At 39.9% G+C, this 20,807-nt stretch overlaps 9 non-coding genes across 9 annotated transcripts; all 9 read left to right on the plus strand.

Moving 5' to 3' along the window:
- The first annotated feature begins 16,098 nt into the window (after positions 1-16,098).
- Positions 16,099-16,217, plus strand: LOC126805398 (5S ribosomal RNA). Its single transcript, XR_007674067.1, has one exon. It is a non-coding gene; the product is annotated as a 5S ribosomal RNA (ribosomal RNA).
- A 408-nt stretch (positions 16,218-16,625) lies between these two features.
- Positions 16,626-16,744, plus strand: LOC126805253 (5S ribosomal RNA). Its single transcript, XR_007673944.1, has one exon. It is a non-coding gene; the product is annotated as a 5S ribosomal RNA (ribosomal RNA).
- A 408-nt stretch (positions 16,745-17,152) lies between these two features.
- On the plus strand, positions 17,153-17,271 carry LOC126805410 (5S ribosomal RNA). The gene has a single exon (XR_007674078.1). It is a non-coding gene; the product is annotated as a 5S ribosomal RNA (ribosomal RNA).
- A 408-nt stretch (positions 17,272-17,679) lies between these two features.
- LOC126805368 (5S ribosomal RNA) lies at positions 17,680-17,798 on the plus strand. The gene has a single exon (XR_007674039.1). It is a non-coding gene; the product is annotated as a 5S ribosomal RNA (ribosomal RNA).
- A 408-nt stretch (positions 17,799-18,206) lies between these two features.
- LOC126805419 (5S ribosomal RNA) lies at positions 18,207-18,325 on the plus strand. Its single transcript, XR_007674087.1, has one exon. It is a non-coding gene; the product is annotated as a 5S ribosomal RNA (ribosomal RNA).
- A 408-nt stretch (positions 18,326-18,733) lies between these two features.
- LOC126805240 (5S ribosomal RNA) lies at positions 18,734-18,852 on the plus strand. The gene has a single exon (XR_007673932.1). It is a non-coding gene; the product is annotated as a 5S ribosomal RNA (ribosomal RNA).
- A 408-nt stretch (positions 18,853-19,260) lies between these two features.
- Positions 19,261-19,379, plus strand: LOC126805431 (5S ribosomal RNA). Its single transcript, XR_007674098.1, has one exon. It is a non-coding gene; the product is annotated as a 5S ribosomal RNA (ribosomal RNA).
- A 408-nt stretch (positions 19,380-19,787) lies between these two features.
- On the plus strand, positions 19,788-19,906 carry LOC126805448 (5S ribosomal RNA). The gene has a single exon (XR_007674114.1). It is a non-coding gene; the product is annotated as a 5S ribosomal RNA (ribosomal RNA).
- Positions 19,907-20,314: 408 nt separating this feature from the next.
- Positions 20,315-20,433, plus strand: LOC126805443 (5S ribosomal RNA). The gene has a single exon (XR_007674109.1). It is a non-coding gene; the product is annotated as a 5S ribosomal RNA (ribosomal RNA).
- Positions 20,434-20,807: the final 374 nt, after the last annotated feature.

The following is a 20,807-nucleotide window of genomic DNA, read 5'->3' on the forward strand; positions in this document are numbered from 1 at the left end:
ACGACACACAAAAATGTCTTTTATGGCACACAAAAATGTCTTGCGACGCAAGATACAATTATCTTTTACGACATGGTCTTTTACGACACACAAGATATGTCTTTTACGACACACGTTGTGTGTCATAAAAAACAAGTTTTCTTGTAGTGCTTGTTGGGTGTTGAAGTTTATGGAACATATAATAACCCCTTAAAACAGTTTTATCCAATTCTAAACATGTAAGGAGAATCAAATCAACGAAATTCTAAGGTTCTTGGAGATTTATTTTTGAAATTTAAATGTTCTTCGATTCTAGGCTTTGAATTTGACTTAATACTAGTTATGAATGTTGTAGAGCATGTTGTGGAGAAATCTATGGGATAGGTTTGAGAATTTTTTAGAGGTAGTCGGAGTTGCGGACGGTTGCTACTTCCGGCGGCATGTGGGATGGCTGTCGCCGTGCCGGAATAAATTTATATGGTTGTTTGGGTTTAGTTTTGGAGAGGGAAGTGTGGAAATATTTGTGGGACTTTTGGAAGAGTTATAATGTGGTTTATAGCTTCCTAAAATTGAAGTGTTGTGGAGACGAGTTCTTGATTGTTTTGCTTTGGGAAGCTCGATATCCTTGTCAAATAATAATTTGTAGGTGGTGGGGAGATTTTTGGTGAAGTTGGAGAAATTTTTATAGGTTAAGAAAGATTTTAGGCGAGTGACATGTTGTATACTTTTTTCCGTAATTTAAATTCCGAGCTTTAGAATTTTTCTAAAATATCTCTTGTACAAGGCGATATGATGCTTGATTTGAGCTATCAACTACAAACATAGACATATTGAGTGAGTTGAACTTTGTTCTTAAAGTAGTGCATGAAATTAATTATTGGACTTAAAATTTCTTGATTTAACTATTTCATTTGTGAGAGAATTTATTATGCTAAAAGTAAAGTTACTTATGTTTCAAAAGAAAATAACTTTCCCGATGCTTAATGAGTTACTTATTATTTGATCTACCTTACAAGAAGTTTTCTTAAACTTTCTCGTAATTAAATTAATGTTCCGGGATATTATGGTTCTATCCTCACATGTGTCTTAGCCTATGTAAGTTTCCTTATTAGAGTAGGTTATGCCTTAATGTGATACATATGAATCCTTGATTCTTTAGGATACTCCGTATGTAATGCCTATATATAGGCCCTATTATCCATCAATAAAGAGATACAAAACTATCCATTATGTTGTTATTGTTCTCGTTCGTTCCTCCTCAAACACGTTATCATGCACTTTGTTTTAAAGTGTCTGAGCGACGAGGCCACCACCAGAAAAATAAACCACTAGCCCTGAAATTTTTCCTCAACAACCACTTTTTATTGGCATCGTCGGAAATATTGATCAGATACCAACAAATAGTTGTCGGGAAAGAATAGGAAAAATCAGCAAATTGTCTTCTTCTCTGTGCACCGAGAAATTCGCTCTGGGCACCCACGCTTCTTCTTCTCTAATCGATCTGCTAGCCTTCACAGCCGTAACTCTGACTTGATTGCATGACGTTGCTATCATCCTACCAGTCCCAAGCCTCGCCCTGCTCCTTGTCGAATAAACGACTGCCTTTTTAAGCCTCCCCGACGCCACCAACGTCGTCCTCTATCGCATCACTACAGATGGTAACCCATCACCGAAGACCCTGTTTTGCTCAACCCGGCGCCGCCCAGCTTCGATGATGATAGTCCTGAGGTCATGATTAACCATTGTCAACCCCGGTTCAGCCTCCCTTGCACTCCGATATGTGTTCGATCCCCAGGAGACGTCGACCCGATTCTACATATCTCGACCCGTTTCTCATAAAGTTCCCCCTTCCCCGCTCTGCTCATGTTGAGTTAGCTTGGCATGAGTGCATGACCAGTTGTCTGCCATGCTCTGCCTATTTTGTCTTAGTTATTGTAGGTTTAGTGATAGGAGCACAAAGTGTGACGTTCTTAATGTGATTATGCCCTATTCTTACTCTTTGTTACCTCTTATTTAGTATGTTTTAGTTTCTTTTGTAAGAATAAGTGTCTAGGTAGAGCTTATATCAATTATGAGTGAATTGATGATGAAATCGTGCTAAGTGTTAATAATCCTTGTTGAGATATGATTCCTTGTTCGAGTAGGATTCATCCTTTCGTATTTCTTTGTTTCTAACATACTTATTCTTATTAGGAAATACAAATCCATGTTGGAGAAGGAAAGCAATCCTAGTTCCACAAGGAAAGAGAAATACACTTAAAAGCCCAATCCATTCAAGAATCAAAATGCTGTCAATATTCATAATCCAACTTCGACGGGCTCCCCTGGATAGCTCCGATCGAGTTAGAAGACCTACTTTATATGGAAATAAAGGTATTTGAGTCTAGTTTCTGTAGGATTTGGAATCAAATCAATATCTTATTCCTACAGAGAGATATGACTGAATCATTGATCGGAGGTCCAATGAACTCGGCGGAATTATCTCAGCCATTGATTTGCTTTTGATCCAAGGGCTATGAGGGAAACTTGGGACTTTGTTCCTCCTGCAAATAGAGCACAAATATGTATCAGAATGTCCATAAATCCCAGCACCAAAGAATGTCAAAGAAGGCATGCAGCAAATTAAATGAGAAGAGGCAAGAAAGTCAAAGAAGGCATGCAGCAAATTTAATGAGGAGAGGTAAGAAAAATCAAACATGGCTGCAACAATTAAGACTTTTGCTGCCTCCCTAATTCAAAGGAAGAAATTTGTGCAAAAGAAATCAGCAATAAAGGAGGAAGAAGATATGTAATTAATGCAAAAGATATGCAATCCTTATAGAAATCAGAATTCTGACAGTGCAGATCATCCATCTTTGACGGGCTCCCCTGGACAGCTCAAAATGATTGAGAAAATGTACCTTATATGGATGAAAAGCCACGGAAGTCTAGGTGAAATTGCCAGTTGGAATCATCTCAATATCGATTTTCTAGAGAAAGTTATGGCCACAACAAGGGACAAAGGTCAAATCTGCCGAATCTAGGAAACCTCAACCAATTTGGTTTCAACTTTGTGGACTTTGTGGCCATCCTCCCTTGGGTTTCTTCCTCTATATATAGCACCTCAATTCCACAGAAACATATCATCAACCTTGCTCACAAGATTAGCCAAAGCTCTGCCTTAAACACTACTCATCATCCTCAAAGCCATTCAAGGCGAAAACACCATCTTCCCTTCATTCCATTCGATCCAAAGCGCTACGCCTCGGATTGCCATTCAAGTTGAAGCCGTGCTGCCTTGTTTTGATACCGCTAAGGAGATTTACAAAGTGTAACTCGTTACTTCTTCACTTATGTTTTCGGTTTGGATTCTTTGTGTGATGTTGTGTTTATGTTTTTGGCTAGTTCCGAATTTGTGGAATACTCTCATGTAGTTTACGATTTTGCAAGATGTTATAAAGTAGTTCTGATTTTGTTGTCTATGATTTCTATGTAGATATCGTGAGTTTATAATTCAATGATTTAATGATTCTCTTTCTTGGGCGTTAACTATATGTGATTCAAGGCGCTAAGTTAGTTTTGCATATAGGATTCTTAAGTGTTTTTGATAACTTGTTAAAGTAAGTGACATGCTTGACTTGTTAGTAATCACTAGGAATTAACCATGATCCGTTTGTTATCTAAGATGCGCTAAGTAATTAGATAAGAGATGAATCAATGAAGTGGTAAGATTGAGAATGACATGTTACCTTGTAATTTCTAAGCGCTAAGATAGGATTACCAGGCCATGTTTCGAGTTAGGGATGCGCTAAGTAACCTAGTTCGGTATTAGGTTGTTGTTTGTTCACTCAATACTTATCCGCTAAGGCTCGGTGTTTGCATAGGATGAGATTATGATTTTGAAGCTACTTGTGACGATTTGTTTGGTGATGTTTATGTGTTGGTTGGTTGATCACATGTATATATTAGTTTAGGTTTTATTTCTGTTTTTATCTTTCAACCCGATTCTATATATCAAACTCTTTTTAACTCGTATGAATTCGTTGTTAAATGTTTGTGATTCTATGCCCTGGTTGGATCCCCGGTTTGTGAACGATACCCTCTTGCTTTATATTACTAACGATGCTTACAGGGTTAATATTGATCTCGAGTAATCGAGCCGATCATTTAGATCACCCAGCCTCTTATCAATCCTTTATTGGACGGGCCTCCCCCGGTGCCGCAGTACGTAGACCTGGGCGCAAAAAACCCTGAGATGGATCAGGACGACACAGAGATCCCAGTGGACCCACCCACACATGATCTCCAGGCACGTCTAGGTCATTGCACAGGGGATATGGGGAACAAGCCAGCCTGTTCACTCAGCTGGTGCAAGCCGAGCAACGCCCGTCAAGGGATAGACGGCTCAAGTTCACTATATATAATGGCGCTCTGACCGGTACACCCATTTGGAGAACTTCCGCTTTTCCATGGCTAGCGTGTGGTACACGGACGCCCAATCGGCCACGCATTCTAGGAAACGCTCACTGATGAGACTTGGGCTTCTTCCTCAGTCTCCCCTCGAACTCGATGGATAGCTTTGGTAAGCTTGCGGGCAAATTCCTCAACTGTTCCATCTTGCAGGTCGATGTCCACCATGACACCAGCTCCCTGTTTCAGATAAAGGAGAGGAACGATTAGGGGTGGACAAAAACTGAATTAAACAAGAAAAACTTATCGAACCGAACTGAAAATATGGTCCGGATAACCGAACCGAATAGATGTAGTTTAGAAAATTAAGAAAAACGAACTGAAACCAGTTTAAATAGTTTGAAAATGGTTTACGTGATGAAACCAACCGATTTAAAACCGAACCGACCGAATTTAATTTAATAATTTAAGGGGGTTTGATAATTAAGGGAATTTAAAGACCCAAAATGTTAATTTGGGCTCCTAGTTTGGGCTTCTGATAAATAAGGGTATGTGAAAAATCTCTACCCTTTAAAGTTTAAATTATTACAAACATGCCACTCAAAACCTAACCGGCTAAACTGTCTCTCTCTCTCAGACTCCATTTCTCTTTCCCTCTTTCTTTTTCACACTTTTCCTCTCTCTTTCTCTCTGCAACTGCGCCAACCTCACAAAATTTTTTTGTTGAAAATCGCTCAACCCCCTCTCTCTCTCTCTCTCTCTTCCAAACCGAGAGAAACACCGGCGCCCAGATCGGATTTGCCGACGAAGTTCATCTCTCTCTCTCTCTCCCCTCGTCCGCTGCCGTGCCTATCCTCCGCTCTCAAAGGTGAGATAAACTTGAATCTGAATGCTTAAACACACTACAATCTCTATTTGGGTAACTATTTATCTGGGTAACACAACCTTGAATCTCTATTCCGGACGGATTTTTCTGCTTCATTTGAATATGAACTTATCTTCCTCCTATGGATTTGAATCTCTATGTTTGATATCAGTTAGTTAGGCTTGGGAAAGCTGTTGTTACATGAAATTGTGATTATACTCGATTGATTACCCTATGCTTGCGTTGAATTCAATTTTTATGTGAGTATGTTGAATGGGCATGCTATAATGCTATAGTCTCCTTTTGGTGTGTTTTGAACATCTGAATTTATTTTTAGGTAACTAATTTTTCATATACCTAACTGTGTAAGTAACTATCCAAATAATTGAATTTATTGTTATATAGTATCGATTTGATTTCATAATTGTTCATGCACATTACTGTGTAAGGAAATGTGGAAGTGGATTTAGGGCCTTGCTTTGTGTAGTAGGAATCCAAGAATGGTGAAAAGCTCTGATAGCTCACGCCAAGAAACAACATCCGAATGATCAAAATCAGACGCCTTGAGGTCAGAATCAGATATAAACTATGAGCTACATATGGATTTTGTGACTAATGAAGGTGATTCAGAGTATAATCCTTCAGAAGAGGCAAACGACGATTCTGAGGATTTTGGTTCAAAGAAGACAAAGGTGAGAATGTTACTAGTTGTAGTTTTTAGTATGATTTTTCTCTGTGTACATATGAATGGAACCATTATTAGGTAACTATCTTAGTATTTGTACTTGTATCTTTGAGCTAACTATTTCGTGTTGGGTAACTCTCTAAGTAACTGTGTGATTACTATTTCATAACTGTTCACTTAGCCTTGTGTATGTCTGTGTACATATCAGGTTACATCAATCTCTCTTTTTCTTATATATGCAGAAAAACATGGCCCCAAAAGTAGGCAATAGAAAAAGAAAAGAAGTTAGTAGCGATGACGATGACGATGCCAATGATGATAGGGATCACAATGTAGTAGTGAAGAGGCAAAAAAAAGACACAAGAAAAGAAAAACAGAAGGGAGTAAATCAAGTAACAGTCATTGTACCTTCATTTTACACTTATAAACTGTTAGCATAAGTACTAGGCTTGGGTAATGTAATTGTTAGTGTACTTATCATCCAACTATGATTCACTTTAAACATTTACAGGCAACAAAGAAAGCAAGGGCAACAACAAAGAAGACTATTGCTCATCCAAAGCCAACTGATGGAATAACTTGATAGGTAACTATGAGTGTAAAATAATTGTGTTAGTGTATTTATCATCTAACTATAATCTGGTTTTGAGTTTTATAGGAAACAAAGAAAGCAAGGAAGGCTAGTAGCAGTAGAGCTGAGAAAGGAAAAGATAAAAAAGTTAGTGCTCAACCTTGTAACTGCTTGTAATAATGTAATGAGTAACTATATGAATGCAAAGTAACTGTGCATGTAACTTGATGTCAGTGTATCATGTAACTTGTTAAGAAACTATGTGATTGACCCTAAATAGTTCATTTTAGAAAATATGTAAAGTAACTATGTGAGTAACTGGATATGTAACTGTGTGAGTAACTGCATTTGCGTATCATGTAACTGTTTGAGTAACTGTATGAGTGTAAAGTAACTAGATTAGTAACTGTGTGAGTAACTGTGTTTGCATATCATGTGACTTATTAAGTAACTGTGTGACAGTAAAGCAACTAGATTAGTAACAGTGTCAATAATTGTGTCTGCGTATCATGTAACTGATTGAGTAACTGTTTGAGTATGATTTGTTTTTGTCATTTACAAGAACCAATTTACCAATTCAGAGCTCTCTCCCTTCCTTAAATGAATACGGCTCTTACCCGAAGGCGCAATGAAGCTGCTGGATGATACTCCATTTGGGAGGCTTTTTCGAGCAATAGATCATGGGTTTGTGAAGGGGAGCAGCAACTCAAATCTACAAGTCGAAATGCTGACAGAATGCTATGATGAAAAGAAGGAAGGTTTTGTATGTAGAGGAAAGACCTACCGTCTTACTGATGCAGACACAACAAATATATTAGGACTCAACCTAGATGGGTCCTATGTTGTCGCAAAAGTGAGTGAAGAATCTGACTTTACAAAGACTTTTTTTGATGAAAAAAAGGATGTGTGCAAGGGCTTGGTGCTTAAAACAATACCAGAGGAGTGTAAAAAAATCCGAAAACTGAAGAAGAGGTTGAGAGAAGGGACGAAAACGTAGCATGCCTCATGATCCTAGACATGTTGATTAAGTTCTTAAGGCCCAATGTCAAAGGAGACATTCCATGGGACTATGTAAGGGCTGTGGAGAACTTGGATGAGTTGAAGAACATATGTTGGGCAAGGGAAGTTACTCATTATTTGAAAGGACGTATGACACAACTCAAACGATCCACAGCTGAAATTAAAAACATTGGTGGTTGTATTCAACTCTTCTTGGTAAGCTCTCTTTATCTCAAGAACCATTACTGATTTTAAGAATTACGACCAATCTCTTTGAGTAAGTTGATGGGTAACTGAGTAAGTGTATCATGTAACTTGTTCCGTAATTGTTTGAGTGTACTTGATTTTCCATACCAGTACTGGTTTTGCATGAAGAGCGGTAAGGTGCCAACAATGCCTGGTATGGATGTTGAGAAGCTACTGATCAAGAGATGGGACTTAAAGAGCTCCGGAAAAAGCTGAAAAATTGCAACTTGAAAGATGTGGCGGTAAGTGTGCTCTCATATCCTTCACATTTGGTAACTGCATAAGTAACTGGTTGTGTAACTGTCTGTATGTAATATAATTGTGCATGTAGCTTGATGGTTAACTGTGTTGATAGCATGTAGCTAGTTGAGTAAATGTGTGATTGACTTTGAAAATAGTCATTTCAGATGATATATTTGCTTAACTAGGTGAATAATTGGATAGGTAACTATGTGAGTAACTGGATAGGTATATGTGTGCGCAATTGGATAAGTAACTATGTGAGTAACTGGATAGGTAACTATATGAGTTTAAAGTAACTGTGTATGTAACTGTGAAACTAACGGTATTGATATTTTGTAACTTGTTCAGTAACTATGTGATTTAATCTTTTCAGAAAATGTTTCTCGATGTGGCGGAAGATCGCTTGGATGAGGATGATAATGCGGAGAAGTCATAGACAGCAGATCCATTGGATAAGGATGATGAGATGGAGAAGTCAAAGACAATAGATTCGCATGAAGAGGAATTTGTGGCATGAAGAGGAATTTGTGAAGATTAAATATTCACATGCAGAAGAACTTAGAAAGATGAATGAAAACCACAACACAGAGAAGGAGGAGCTGCAAGCGAAGTTGCTGAAACTAGAGGGTGATTGGGAAATGGTGTATATCGCACAGAAGATAATTGTTGAAATAAAAAAAAACTCGAAAAAGAAAATGCGGATCTCAAAATCTATATCCGGAAGCTTGAGGAAAGGGATGGATTGTCAAACGAGCAAGACAAACAAGTTTAAAAAGATGAGAATCAAGGTGCAAAAGGATTAGAATAATCTTCTGCTTTTTTTTAATTGCATTTAAACATTTTGTTGGTATATGGAACAATTTATGTGACTTGTTACTTATAAAATATTTAAATCCCAGATTTTTAGTTGCATTTCGACTAGTATTATAGTTACATATTTCATTTTTACTATTGTAAATGTAACTGTGTATGTAACTACCATTTGCACAGGTGATTTTTGCACACAAAAGATTTGAGGTTTTCGAACAGGCATCGTCCCAAGACACCGACATCTTAGAAGAAATAAACATGATTGAAACAGAGGCAAGAATGAAGTGGCAACATGAGTCTGATCAAAAATCCGAAGGTAACTATAGTAACTATAAGAATAACTTGTAGTTACACATTTCATTTTTGCTATTGCAAATGTAACTGTGTATGTAACTACCATTTGTACATGTGATTTTGCTAACAAAAAAGCTAAGGTGATTGAACTGGGCTCGTCTCAAGATACAGACAATTTAGAAGAGGTAGAAAGCCAAAAACTTCATCTGTTGCCGTGCCATCCTCTTGCCTCTTCCACCACCGAATTCATCTTGCTCCATCCTTCAAAGTTTCTAATGTGTGATTCATCTATGGCTTGTAATTTTTATTTAGGTTTTCTGCAATTTTCGATTTTATTGTATGATTACTTGGATGATCTTTTCGGTTTCATATATGAAGAATATAAATTCAGACTTATTGGTTTTATGTTTTGATTGAATGAACTCTTAAATATGTATGTATGTATGCCGTGTGTAATAGCTTAGGGAAGTAGGATTTTCAAATTAATTTAGGTTTTATTTCAATTAATTCCATGAATTTGTACATCTAAATCAATGCTTGAGGAACCCAAGGCCATGGTTCTCCTAGGGTTGCGATTTCATTCACCAAAGTGTTCTTCAATTGAGTTATGCGCTTCGTGTTTCAATTATGGATACTTGTATAGAGTTGTGATAGTTTTAGGAATTTGCATGCTTAATCAAGATGAGTGACGCCATGCTTTCTTACATGTCTCTAATTCGACTTAATGTGCTTATGTGCTACTTTGTTGTTTAACTAGAACGCTTCGTTATGTTAAACTCTTTTTAGTATATGTTTAGGATTGCACGCTTCGTTGATTCTAAATAATTAAAAAGTCTTAACGATTAGATGAACCGCTTCGGGCTCTAATTAGAATTGGAATTGAAGTTGACTAAGATGAATCGAAAAATACTTGCTGCTTATTTGTTGTTCTATGCGTGTCATACATGTTTCTTGAGTAGAATTCATGTTTTGGTTATGTGATGAGTGATTGATCAATTGTATATAAGTAATTTAGGATTTATTTTGAGTAGTAGTTTTAGAATCCAAATCAAATCTCCCAATAACATGATGAGTTTTGAGGCCATTTTGATTCCCCAGAATGAACGATCCCTACTTATTCTATACTAACGATGATGTTTTTTAGGGTATTTTATAGACGTTCTAACCAACGATCTATCAGTAACTTGATAGGTAACTGTGTTAGTATATTTATCATCTAACTATGATTTGTTTTTTGACATTTCTAGGAAACAAAAAAAAAAGCAAATGCAATAACAAAGAAGGCTAGTAGCAGTAGATGCAGCAAAGGAAAAGACAACAAGATTAGTGCTAATCTTTGTAACTGCTTAAGTAACTTGATAGGTAACTGTGTGAGTGAAAGTTACTGTGTATGTAACTTGATGGGTAACTGTGATTGATCATGAATAGTTCATTTTAGAAAAATGTAAAATAACTACGTGAGTAATTAGATAGGTAATTGTGCGAGTCTAAAGTAACTAGATATGTAAATGTGTCTGTAGATCATGTAACTGGTTGAGTAATTGTTTGATTATGATTTGTTTTTGTCATTTCCAGGAACCAGTTTACTAATTTAGAAGCTCTCTTCCTTGCTTCAAAAAATATGGTTCTATACCCGAAGGCGCACTAAAGCGGCTGGATGAGACTCTATTTGGGAGGCTTTTTTAAGCGATAGAGTAAGTCAGAACGCTATAGAACGCTACGATGATGAGAAGGGACGTTTTGTGTATGGTGGAAGGATCTACTATTTGATGTTATAAGAACTAGTTTATGAACTCAATTGCAAATTGTAGAAGCATCATTAGCATGGGCATTTGTACCTCAGTCTACCATGATTGATGAATGCACATATAATGACCATCAATATCATATAACTATTAATATTGAGTAACTGTTTTGGTAACTGTATTGACTATTGAGTTTTAGTGTATCTAACTGTCATGATAATTGTATTGACATGAGTAACTATCTTAGTAACTATTTATGTAATGAATAACTATATTAGGGAACTTTATTGACATAAAGTACCTGTTTGTGTAACATTAACTGTGCTAGTAACTACTCATGACCTCATGTAACTATTTAAGTAACTAATTAGTCTTGTAACTATTCAAGTAACTACTAAAGTAACTTATTAGTTTTATAACTAATCAAGCACCGTGACAACCATGTCAATAGGTTATGTAACTGACTAAGTAACTGTTTATGTAACTAGCCATGTAACTACTCAAGTACTAAATATGTAACTACTCAACTATCTAGTCAGGTAACAACTCATGTAAATGAACCACGCACTCATGTAAATTCGCAATGTAACTACTCAATTATTTAGTAAGTACACATGTAACTGTTTTTGTAACTAATCAAGTAATTGAGCACTGATTTAACTTGACTATTCTGGTAACTACTTATGTAATTACTCAGGTAACTACTCATGTAACTGGTCATGCAACTATCTAAGTAACTATTGATGTAATTTAAGGTTACTATTCAAGTAACTGGTCATGTAACTACCAACTATCCAATTATGTTATCAGAACATGCTCCTATTATGGTCTAACGGCACACTGCAAATAATAGGTTACATGAGTAGTTACGTGGTAGTTACTTTAGTAGGTATACATGCTCAGTTTTCAAGATGCTCAAGTAGTCACTTGGCCTAATGACATGGTTGAGAAACATTTTTATCACAGCGCTTAAGTAGTAACATGACTAGTCATTATATCATGCAATTTATCAATTACATGATCATTAACTTTAACAATTACAAAACCAGTAATGTAAGCATTGCCCAGTTACTTGAGCAGTTACAAGAGAAGTTTTGAGTAGTCTAGTTATATTGGTAGTTATTTGATTCATTTGATAGTTACATGGTCAGTTACGTGAGAAATCACTACGAAATGGTTGCCTTGGGCATACTATGACATTTTCTCCACTATATTGTATCTCCCAACTTCGCACATACGCAAAATTACTATACTCACGGTTATCAAATAGTTACTCAATAGCTACATAGTACTAACATAGTTAGCTAGAAAGTTTCCTGTATAAAGTTTGCCTCTACATCCAAACTCTTTTATTATGAGAAGCCTGCAAATTTGACGAGCATGACAAAACTGGTTCATAAGGATTAGTTTTGGGTTATACCATACAATTATTAGTTACATATTGCAGTTACAAGACTAATTACATACTTAGTGGCTAGTTACTTAAATAGTTACATGAGAAGTTATTAGAGTACTCTAGTTACATTAGTAGTTACATTGTCAGTTACATGATTATTTAACACTGTTTATACTGCACCACAGTCACATTTCGAAATCAACATAAAGAACAAGTAGATGTTGATGGAACTTTCAAATTGACTATTCCATTAACTAATTGACATATTTACAAGTACAGTCACACCACCAAATAACTATAATGATTGGCATATAATACTGGTAACATAACATAATAGTTATAATGATAGTGAGATTGTTGATGTAATAGTTTCTGTAATTATATTGACATTAAGTAATTATCTTCGTAACAGTATTTGAAACTGTCAACACATGAAACAAAATGCTTTTCAACATTCATAACGTCATTGAGGACTTTTATCAAACACCTTCTATGCATTACTTCTGAACGCAAGATATAATAACAATGGAGCAAGGCAACAATCAAAGCATTATATATATAAAAATTCATAACTAAACAACCTTGGTTCAATCATGGCCGTGAATTGAAGGAATTTGATGGTTGATGTGTTGCCAAAGCCTCACCTCACCTCTAGTGTCACCGATTTTGAGGAGATAACCCTGGAATACTCTAGGTCGATGCCACATTTTCGATCTAGTTTCTAGAGATTTAGATTGCTGAGTTGTTGTCGTTCCCGAAAGCTCAAACCGTAGCCTCATCCTCCTCCTCCTCCTATTCCATAGCAAGCAAAGCCATTAGAGTCGGCGACTCCGACGAGGATGAGAGAGGAGAGAGATCGGAGGAGATCTCATTCCTCGGGGAGTTTGGCGACTCGGGTGGTGATTTAGTTTTGGCGTTCATCCTTCCTTGAGAGAGAGAGAGAGAGAGAGAGAGAGATGACTTAGGAGTGAAATTAGATAAAAATAGTATGAAGGGGTATAATGGTCTAAACAAATAATGAAAACAACCCCATTTTATCATTTCTTAAACAGGAAATATACTTTTTTTTATCATGTACATACTATAACAATGCCTCTTTTTGTCAAGTGATAAACAAAGGTATTTTTTTTATCATTTCTACCTTGAAATGACCATTTTCAATAATTTCTTCATAATTTGACAAATAATAAATAATGGCTATTAGTACAAAAAATAATAAAACATAACATATAAGGTTGTCTAGTGTAGTTGGTAGAGCGCATGGTTGTTATATTCTAGGTCAGGAGTTTAAATCCCAACATTGATATTTGATCTTTTATTGAAAATATCTATCAAAATGAGCATAAATATAATCTTCACATAGTTATTAATGAGAAGTTCGTGTGATGTAGTGATTTGTGGCATCATCTTTGGGTAGGAGTTCGAGTCCCACCACTTGAAAAATTATAAAAATTTACATATGAGGTGTGAAACCGAAACCGAACTGAATTTTGGTTAAACCGATTGTTTCAGTTCAGACTAATTTGATTCGGTGAATAATTTGAGTTTCTAGAAAACCGATCATAGTTGTTCGGTTTCAGTTTGGGCTAAAAACCGAACCGAACCGATACATGCCCAGCCCTTGGAACGATGAGAAACTCCAAGACTTTGTGTCCCGATGGCAGACCGCCACGGCACGGCGCCATGATCTAGATTTTATTCTTGTCGTGGTGGCATTCTGGCAAGAGCTTAGGCCGGGATATTTCCTCCACAAGAACAATGAGAATCCTCCCAAAACATATGAAGAGCTAATAAAGGCGGAGGCCTGTATTGCACTTAAGGAAACCCCAATGGAGCAGGCTCCTCCATACAGACCAATGCTTGGGACGGTGGTCGCCTTTCTGCGTGGGATAGGTTAGACCAACCCCAGGGGGCTAACAAGTAGGACAACCGAGATGGGGGTAAAGACGACAGACGCCAAGACCTCCAGGAAGACGAAGTCGGACCGACCCTTACCCCGCCCAGGGTTGTAATACCCTAGCGGGGTATAGACAATAGGGGGCCTCCCCATAATGAGGTCTTCACAAGCCTCACCATGTCCTACGCCGACATACGAGCGTCACAAAAATCTCTTGCCAAGGCCTCCCAGGTGAAGGTATGACACAGGGAAGCAGTTTTGTCCTCTCACATAGTTTATCTCACGTTTTCCATGTGTTTCTTCGGGCTCTTTGGTATTTTGTTTTCCCCAGGTTAGTGTAGCTGACGTCGGTATAGTACTCACGTCAACGCATATCCACTCAATCATCGGCATGCTTATATATCACTTAGTTGAATTATAGATATGCAGATAGGAGAGGTTTCTAATGCTATTAGCTATATTGATGTTGCATTGAAATATTGGAGATGAGATACTTGATATATATTGTATTCATTGATGGATGTTAGAGTGTGGTTTTAGTGGAGGACAGATGGTCCTACTTTAGAGAAGTAGGAGACTTGTGTTTTTTTAGAAGTGCATTATTTGATATACATGTTTTGGGGTAGTTTTAGGAGAGGTTATACTGAATTTTCGACTTAATCGTTTCTCTAATTTTGTCTACACTGGTCCATCTCGAATTTCAATGAGAAATCCAGAAGCAGGTCTGTCAGCTAATCACACCTATTCTAGATTCAGTTCCTTGAATTAGTGATTCTATCATTTTTCCTTCTGTACTGTTACATGTGTTTTAATTTCCTAGATTATTGAAAATCAAATGATCGAGTCTTTTAAAGAGAGTATAGAAACACAATCCTTATTTGTTGTTTTTGGGATTTGTAGTGCTACTACAACAAGAAGAAGGACGTTGTATCCTGGAATTGAAGCACCAATGAGGAGAAAATCTCGTCTTTAGAACATAAAACCAAGTTTTAGACTCGACTATAATTTTAAAGTTATCTAACTTTTATTAGTTTTAGTTTTATATTGTTTACATTTATACATTGTTGTTTGCATAAATGATTTCTTAATTCTTGATATCTATAGCAATTTAACCATATAGTATATCAACATATCAGACTTAATCTTCTTATTAGCAGGCCCGGTCATTCATTCCCTAAGGGTGGTGGCCGCACCAAGTGTTGGACTGGTTGTATTCACTGCAAAGTTTCCACTTAGTTTCTTAACAACATTGACCATTACCCCTTGCACTGCTAGCTTTCTCAACGTAGTGGTTTAAATCTCAGAGCTTCTTAAACAATCAATGCATGCATCTGCTATTGCAATGCTTAAACAGGTCTAATCATGCGTTGTGTAACTTGCAACACAGAAGAATAATGCAAATGATCAAATCCATGGACATTATATCTATTAACTCTTAGCTCAGTTAACCAAATCAATCATGTGAGTACTCTTTTTCAAAGGATTTTTTAAGACAAATCCAATCGTGAGTTGAAAAACAAACTTCAGATAACATAAAAAACGAAATTGGCCATTCCAATTACCACTAGAACTCACCACAAACTTTGCAAGCCCATAATTTTGCGTCCAGGTATCCGTTTGGGGTAATTTTTTTTTTGAAATGATGTAGCTCGTCGAGATCTATAGGGTGGCGGAAGGTTCCGAAGGAGCCTTGTCATTATTTTTCTCAGAAATGGCCGTTTTTCAACATCTAAATGATACTTTTCTGTTTCCACACCACAACATGCAAATTTTCACCGACATTATGTTACTCATTCGGAGGAGGAACTTAGTTTCGACTAGAAGGCGTTGCTACAGCTAGAAAGATCCCAGGGTTGAGTGAAATTACACAGCAACAATAAAGCCGGCGGGTGGTAAAAGATCTATAATTCCGTGCGTGTGGAACACCTTATGGAGCCGGGCGAACATGGTTAAAGTAGATTCATTGTGCATAACCTTGCGGGTGCGATCATACCAGCAATAATGCACCGGATCCCATCAGAACTCCGAAGTTAAGCTTGCTTGGGCGAGAGTAGTACTAGGATGGGTGACCTCCTGGGAAGGCCTCGTGTTGCACCCCTTTTTTTTTATTTTCTCTCCGATTTCCGATGTTAGACTTTAGTATTATTTTTCATATACTTTTTAGATATTTAGTCTACCGCATTCGTTTCGACTTGAAGGCGTTGCTACAGCCAGAGAGGTCCGGGGGTGGAGCGAAATCGGGCGGCAACAGTAAAACCCGTAGTGCGGGTTTCGCCTTGGTAGAGGGGCGATCGGGGCGTTGTTCGGCCAGTGGAATGGTTTTTGCGGTTAATATTGTTAAATCATCTCGCGTCCCGGCCTAGGCTCTTTTATGAGTGCGGCGGAAGCGGGGGAGATGCGGCGGAGAAGCCGGCGGGTGGTAAAAGATCTATAATTCCGTGCGTGTGGCACACCTTATGGAGCCGGGCGAACATGGTTAAAGTAGATTCATTGTGCATAACCTTGCGGGTGCGATCATACCAGCAATAATGCACCGGATCCCATCAGAACTCCGAAGTTAAGCTTGCTTGGGCGAGAGTAGTACTAGGATGGGTGACCTCCTGGGAAGGTCTCGTGTTGCACCCCTCTTTTTTTATTTTCTCTCCGATTTCCGATGTTAGACTTTAGTATTATTTTTCATATACTTTTTAGATATTTAGTCTACCGCATTCGTTTCGACTTGAAGGCGTTGCTACAGCCAGAGAGGTCCGGGGGTGGAGCGAAATCGGGGGGCAACAGTAAAACCCGTAGTGCGGGTTTCGCCTTGGTAGAGGGGCGATCGGGGCGTTGTTCGGCCAGTGGAATGGTTTTTGCGGTTAATATTGTTAAATCATCTCGCGTCCCGGCCTAGGCTCTTTTATGAGTGCGGCGGAAGCGGGGGAGATGCGGCGGAGAAGCCGGCGGGTGGTAAAAGATCTATAATTCCGTGCGTGTGGAACACCTTATGGAGCCGGGCGAACATGGTTAAAGTAGATTCATTGTGCATAACCTTGCGGGTGCGATCATACCAGCAATAATGCACCGGATCCCATCAGAACTCCGAAGTTAAGCTTGCTTGGGCGAGAGTAGTACTAGGATGGGTGACCTCCTGGGAAGGCCTCGTGTTGCACCCCTTTTTTTTTATTTTCTCTCCGATTTCCGATGTTAGACTTTAGTATTATTTTTCATATACTTTTTAGATATTTAGTCTACCGCATTCGTTTCGACTTGAAGGCGTTGCTACAGCCAGAGAGGTCCGGGGGTGGAGCGAAATCGGGCGGCAACAGTAAAACCCGTAGTGCGGGTTTCGCCTTGGTAGAGGGGCGATCGGGGCGTTGTTCGGCCAGTGGAATGGTTTTTGCGGTTAATATTGTTAAATCATCTCGCGTCCCGGCCTAGGCTCTTTTATGAGTGCGGCGGAAGCGGGGGAGATGCGGCGGAGAAGCCGGCGGGTGGTAAAAGATCTATAATTCCGTGCGTGTGGCACACCTTATGGAGCCGGGCGAACATGGTTAAAGTAGATTCATTGTGCATAACCTTGCGGGTGCGATCATACCAGCAATAATGCACCGGATCCCATCAGAACTCCGAAGTTAAGCTTGCTTGGGCGAGAGTAGTACTAGGATGGGTGACCTCCTGGGAAGGTCTCGTGTTGCACCCCTCTTTTTTTATTTTCTCTCCGATTTCCGATGTTAGACTTTAGTATTATTTTTCATATACTTTTTAGATATTTAGTCTACCGCATTCGTTTCGACTTGAAGGCGTTGCTACAGCCAGAGAGGTCCGGGGGTGGAGCGAAATCGGGGAGCAACAGTAAAACCCGTAGTGCGGGTTTCGCCTTGGTAGAGGGGCGATCGGGGCGTTGTTCGGCCAGTGGAATGGTTTTTGCGGTTAATATTGTTAAATCATCTCGCGTCCCGGCCTAGGCTCTTTTATGAGTGCGGCGGAAGCGGGGGAGATGCGGCGGAGAAGCCGGCGGGTGGTAAAAGATCTATAATTCCGTGCGTGTGGAACACCTTATGGAGCCGGGCGAACATGGTTAAAGTAGATTCATTGTGCATAACCTTGCGGGTGCGATCATACCAGCAATAATGCACCGGATCCCATCAGAACTCCGAAGTTAAGCTTGCTTGGGCGAGAGTAGTACTAGGATGGGTGACCTCCTGGGAAGGCCTCGTGTTGCACCCCTTTTTTTTTATTTTCTCTCCGATTTCCGATGTTAGACTTTAGTATTATTTTTCATATACTTTTTAGATATTTAGTCTACCGCATTCGTTTCGACTTGAAGGCGTTGCTACAGCCAGAGAGGTCCGGGGGTGGAGCGAAATCGGGCGGCAACAGTAAAACCCGTAGTGCGGGTTTCGCCTTGGTAGAGGGGCGATCGGGGCGTTGTTCGGCCAGTGGAATGGTTTTTGCGGTTAATATTGTTAAATCATCTCGCGTCCCGGCCTAGGCTCTTTTATGAGTGCGGCGGAAGCGGGGGAGATGCGGCGGAGAAGCCGGCGGGTGGTAAAAGATCTATAATTCCGTGCGTGTGGCACACCTTATGGAGCCGGGCGAACATGGTTAAAGTAGATTCATTGTGCATAACCTTGCGGGTGCGATCATACCAGCAATAATGCACCGGATCCCATCAGAACTCCGAAGTTAAGCTTGCTTGGGCGAAAGTAGTACTAGGATGGGTGACCTCCTGGGAAGGTCTCGTGTTGCACCCCTCTTTTTTTATTTTCTCTCCGATTTCCGATGTTAGACTTTAGTATTATTTTTCATATACTTTTTAGATATTTAGTCTACCGCATTCGTTTCGACTTGAAGGCGTTGCTACAGCCAGAGAGGTCCGGGGGTGGAGCGAAATCGGGGGGCAACAGTAAAACCCGTAGTGCGGGTTTCGCCTTGGTAGAGGGGCGATCGGGGCGTTGTTCGGCCAGTGGAATGGTTTTTGCGGTTAATATTGTTAAATCATCTCGCGTCCCGGCCTAGGCTCTTTTATGAGTGCGGCGGAAGCGGGGGAGATGCGGCGGAGAAGCCGGCGGGTGGTAAAAGATCTATAATTCCGTGCGTGTGGAACACCTTATGGAGCCGGGCGAACATGGTTAAAGTAGATTCATTGTGCATAACCTTGCGGGTGCGATCATACCAGCAATAATGCACCGGATCCCATCAGAACTCCGAAGTTAAGCTTGCTTGGGCGAGAGTAGTACTAGGATGGGTGACCTCCTGGGAAGGCCTCGTGTTGCACCCCTTTTTTTTTATTTTCTCTCCGATTTCCGATGTTAGACTTTAGTATTATTTTTCATATACTTTTTAGATATTTAGTCTACCGCATTCGTTTCGACTTGAAGGCGTTGCTACAGCCAGAGAGGTCCGGGGGTGGAGCGAAATCGGGCGGCAACAGTAAAACCCGTAGTGCGGGTTTCGCCTTGGTAGAGGGGCGATCGGGGCGTTGTTCGGCCAGTGGAATGGTTTTTGCGGTTAATATTGTTAAATCATCTCGCGTCCCGGCCTAGGCTCTTTTATGAGTGCGGCGGAAGCGGGGGAGATGCGGCGGAGAAGCCGGCGGGTGGTAAAAGATCTATAATTCCGTGCGTGTGGCACACCTTATGGAGCCGGGCGAACATGGTTAAAGTAGATTCATTGTGCATAACCTTGCGGGTGCGATCATACCAGCAATAATGCACCGGATCCCATCAGAACTCCGAAGTTAAGCTTGCTTGGGCGAGAGTAGTACTAGGATGGGTGACCTCCTGGGAAGGTCTCGTGTTGCACCCCTCTTTTTTTATTTTCTCTCCGATTTCCGATGTTAGACTTTAGTATTATTTTTCATATACTTTTTAGATATTTAGTCTACCGCATTCGTTTCGACTTGAAGGCGTTGCTACAGCCAGAGAGGTCCGGGGGTGGAGCGAAATCGGGGGGCAACAGTAAAACCCGTAGTGCGGGTTTCGCCTTGGTAGAGGGGCGATCGGGGCGTTGTTCGGCCAGTGGAATGGTTTTTGCGGTTAATATTGTTAAATCATCTCGCGTCCCGGCCTAGGCTCTTTTATGAGTGCGGCGGAAGCGGGGGAGATGCGGCGGAGAAGCCGGCGGGTGGTAAAAGATCTATAATTCCGTGCGTGTGGAACACCTTATGGAGCCGGGCGAACATGGTTAAAGTAGATTCATTGTGCATAACCTTGCGGGTGCGATCATACCAGCAATAATGCACCGGATCCCATCAGAACTCCGAAGTTAAGCTTGCTTGGGCGAGAGTAGTACTAGGATGGGTGACCTCCTGGGAAGGCCTCGTGTTGCACCCCTTTTTTTTTATTTTCTCTCCGATTTCCGATGTTAGACTTTAGTATTATTTTTCATATACTTTTTAGATATTTAGTCTACCGCATTCGTTTCGACTTGAAGGCGTTGCTACAGCCAGAGAGGTCCGGGGGTGGAGCGAAATCGGGCGGCAACAGTAAAACCCGTAGTGCGGGTTTCGCCTTGGTAGAGGGGCGATCGGGGCGTTGTTCGGCCAGTGGAATGGTTTTTGCGGTTAATATTGTTAAATCATCTCGCGTCCCGGCCTAGGCTCTTTTATGAGTGCGGCGGAAGCGGGGGAGATGCGGCGGAGAAGCCGGCGGGTGGTAAAAGATCTATAATTCCGTGCGTGTGGCACACCTTATGGAGCCGGGCGAAC

This window comes from Argentina anserina, chromosome 1 (assembly GCF_933775445.1).
Source record: "Argentina anserina chromosome 1, drPotAnse1.1, whole genome shotgun sequence".
Classification (NCBI taxonomy): Eukaryota; Viridiplantae; Streptophyta; class Magnoliopsida; order Rosales; family Rosaceae; genus Argentina; species Argentina anserina.